Source organism: Gymnoscopelus braueri (assembly GCF_963280865.1).
Source record: "Gymnoscopelus braueri genome assembly, chromosome: 20".
In the NCBI taxonomy this organism is placed as follows: Eukaryota; Metazoa; Chordata; class Actinopteri; order Myctophiformes; family Myctophidae; genus Gymnoscopelus; species Gymnoscopelus braueri.
The window spans coordinates 13483651-13487448 of NC_137622.1; positions in this window are offsets into that span (position 1 = coordinate 13483651).

The following is a 3798-nucleotide window of genomic DNA, read 5'->3' on the forward strand; positions in this document are numbered from 1 at the left end:
AGACGTGATGATCAGCTTGGAGGATCCCCTGTTGTACTCTAGTGTTTTGGTATCAAGATAGTCAGTCAGATCAGCCTTCGTCTTGTCATGGGAGAGGAACCTGCTCATCGGGATGTGTTTGATGGTAGGCAAGGCAACCTGGCTGCAGGTCTACCTCAAAACGGATGAAGATGTTATCAATGCTCTACAGATGCTTTTGGATGAAGCAGAAGTGATGGAAGGAATGCTGTCAACACTGGAGTCCTTACAGCTTACTCACCCAAGGGTATCAACATCAAGACAATCCCTGAACTGCGATGGCATCTGTTCTGCAAACACAGGGCAGAAAGTGACAAGCTCCCTCCAACACCTGGAGCTCTGAAGCAGCACATCTTGAGAATCCATGTCCAAACAAGGGCATGGGCACAAGCAGCCATTAATATGCAGGATCCACAGTTGCATCCCCTGCAAAATGGGTACTTCAAACACTTGGATGGCATGCTGAAACCAACGACCACAGAGGTCCTCCCAGCCCAAAAGGCCATCCTTGAGATGGTTCAATGCAAGTGTAAATCTGACTGTTCTTCTGGCAGATGTTCCTGCAAAGCTAAGGACTTAGCCTATACTGAAATGTGTCATTGCAGCAGCCAGTGTCAGAACGATGACGATTCCCAAGCTGTGACGCACGAAAGTGATGATGATGATGATGATGATTATGATGATGCATAGACTGTCTAAGATTACACATGTCATGATGTTTAAGATGGTTACACAAACATCCAAAGTTCACAGTTAAAAGAAATAAAAAGAACACTGAGTTAGTATCTGACTGACTGCCTGGGCTGTGCTGTTTTTACCCATATGATGGATTATGTCAATGGGATGATACAAAAAATGAAATGATAACTTGCACCATTGGATTCCTTGACCCTGAAAATGTAGGTTTAGCCATTAAAAACAATGTTCCATCTTATTTAGAAGCCAAGATATTACAAGACATACATTTTACGGCGGCCATTTTGTCAATTCCAATATGGCCACAGACATCTGGGCAAATGCAAACATTGATTTTATGATTTCTTAGACAATAACCTTTCCAAAAATGTATAGTTTTGCAAATCTTCAATATGAATTTATAAATGTTTTTTAATTACAAAGATATTGCAAGAAAACAACCACATCTGGTCATTTTGGACTAAGTCATGCATCTAAGGGTTAATATTGTAAAGTTTTGTAGCTTTATAATTACCACCATTGGATTCCTCAACACTGAAAATGTAGGTTTAGGAGTTAAAATCAATGTTCCAGCTTATTTAGAGGCCGAGATATTAAAAAACGTACATTTTAGGGTGGCCATTTTGTAATTGCCAATATGGCCGCCATATACACATCTGGGCAAATGCAAACATTGATTTTCTGATTCCTTAGACAATAACCTTTCCAAAAATGTATAGTTTTGCAAATCTTCAAAAAAATCCGACAACATTGTAAATCTAAGCATAAGGAACCAGACTATGAGTGCAGCAAAATGAAACTACAAGTAATCTAACAGAACATTGTTGCTGTCTATTGGACGTGGCCTGCTGCCTGTTCCACAGTCCAATCTTACATCTAAAATGTATGAGGTTGCAGTGGTTCAAGCTGCACTTTGGAAGAACTTCTCCATTAATATGGGAACAACAGATTCAGTTTCCTGTTTAAAAAAAACTAAAAACTCACTGGTTCGACCCCTCTTGACTGTCTTGACCCATGTGGAAGACAACTGTAGTAGCTGCTGATGGAATCAGGCCAACCGTTCTGGTTTGGTCAGAAAACAGCAGGAGATTGAATAGGAACCAAGCTCTCCATCGTGCAATATACGACAAAGGTGGAACAGTAGATGGTAACCTAGCCAGAGCCATGAGCGATTTTTATAGCAAGTTGGGACGGACAGAGCTTCAATCATGTGACAAGATAGACTCATGGAGGCCTGAAGACAGCAGAGAGGAGAGAGAGAGAGAGAGAGAGAGAGAGAGAGAGAGAGAGAGAGAGAGAGAGAGAGAGAGAGAGAGAAAGAGAGAGAGAGAGAGAGAGGGAGAGAGAGACACTGTACTGTACTGTATAGGTGAATTGTTTGTCTCAGATGTTTCATCAACATGTTGTACACAGCCTCATGAGATGCCTCTGCTTGCATACTAATGAATAAGCAGGATATTGCATTTTGTTTAGCGCCTGGAATTTGCTGAATTAATTGAATTTTAGCTTTACGAATTTAAGAGCGAGCTGTGTAAATTATAATTCTCAATTCAGTCGAGGACTCAGGCGTGAAATCCATTTTCATCTTTCTCTTCAGCTGTGTAATTTGGTAGGAGAGTGCTGTGTCATGTCTGTCTATTAACAGCAAGCGATTCTGACTGCAGATGAGATTGAAGAGAGATGATGAACCAGAGGTCACAGGAAACGTTGGGATCAATTCATTAGGATTCTTTTCTCTGTTCTCAGATGCACACACAGGCATGCACACACAGGCATACACACACACACACACACACACACACACACACACACACACACCCACACACACGCACACGCACGCACACGCGCACACACACACACACACACACACACACACACACACACACACACACACACACACACATACGCATGCATGTAGACGCGCATGCACGGACACACACACACACACAAAAGCCCACAGCCACGAGAAAAGCCTAGTGAAGAACGTGGGAAGAAGTATAGGGCAGGACGTCAGTTTTATGTACTTACGCAGCTACTTCCCCTAGGGCCAAAAGCTATGTCGTTTTCGACTAATCACAATCTGTATGTAAACAGATCTATACACAGCATCAACGCAACTTCCTTGGGTGGTACTTCTATACGTCCGCTTAGACACTTTCAGTAGCTCCATTCTTGCTCGTGCCGCATGCACGTGTAACCCATGTTACCATGCCTTAAAATAGGATTTAAAAGCTACAAGGAATTAGCAGTAAATAAAGATTTCAAAAGGAATATCTGTCATGAATATTAAAATAGAATCAGCAATATATTAAATATTGCATAAAATCCATGAAGGAAATGGAGCTTTGTGTCCAACAAAATAAGTCCCTGCTGTACAAATGTCCTCAATATAGAGAGGTCTCACATAAAATTCACTTAAGGTGAAGGTGTTTTATTTTGAAGTGTAATGTTTTGGGTGGCACTGGAACAAGACAGACCTGCGATCAGTGACACTTTTCACTGACCAATCAGAGCCCTGCTTGCTGCAGGAGTGAGTGAAGGAACAGACCTGAGCCCAATCAGAGCCCTGCTTAGTGCAGGAGAGGGTGAAAACAGAACGTCATATTCTAGAGACACTCTCTTTGATCTAAAACCAGAGGAGAAGCACGTCGCATCTTCCTGGAGATTGATTACACATTGAATAACGTTTTCAAAGATACACGTTGATTAAAGGGAGAACCTCCCATTGTGCAGTTGATTGATCTAAAACACAACGTTAGTGAGCTTTGATCCTGGAAGAAACTCACTGATGATCCATGCTGTGTGAACCATGCCCTTGCACAAAAGAATATGAGAACTCAAACTTGATTGTTCTGGCTGGGTCTTTTAAGAGTGGATTTCAACTGTGGAAGTCTTTGATCTACAACCAACCGTGGTGAAGAGTTCAGCAGTTGGTGAACAAACCCATCTGAGTCCATCCGAAACTAACTGTTGCTTTGATCTGGAGAACTGGTAGGATTGACTATTGCAAAGAACACTGAAGGAATAGTTTCATGGACATTTCATTCTTTCCACTGAACTGAGAAAACAAAAGGAAAGAAAAAG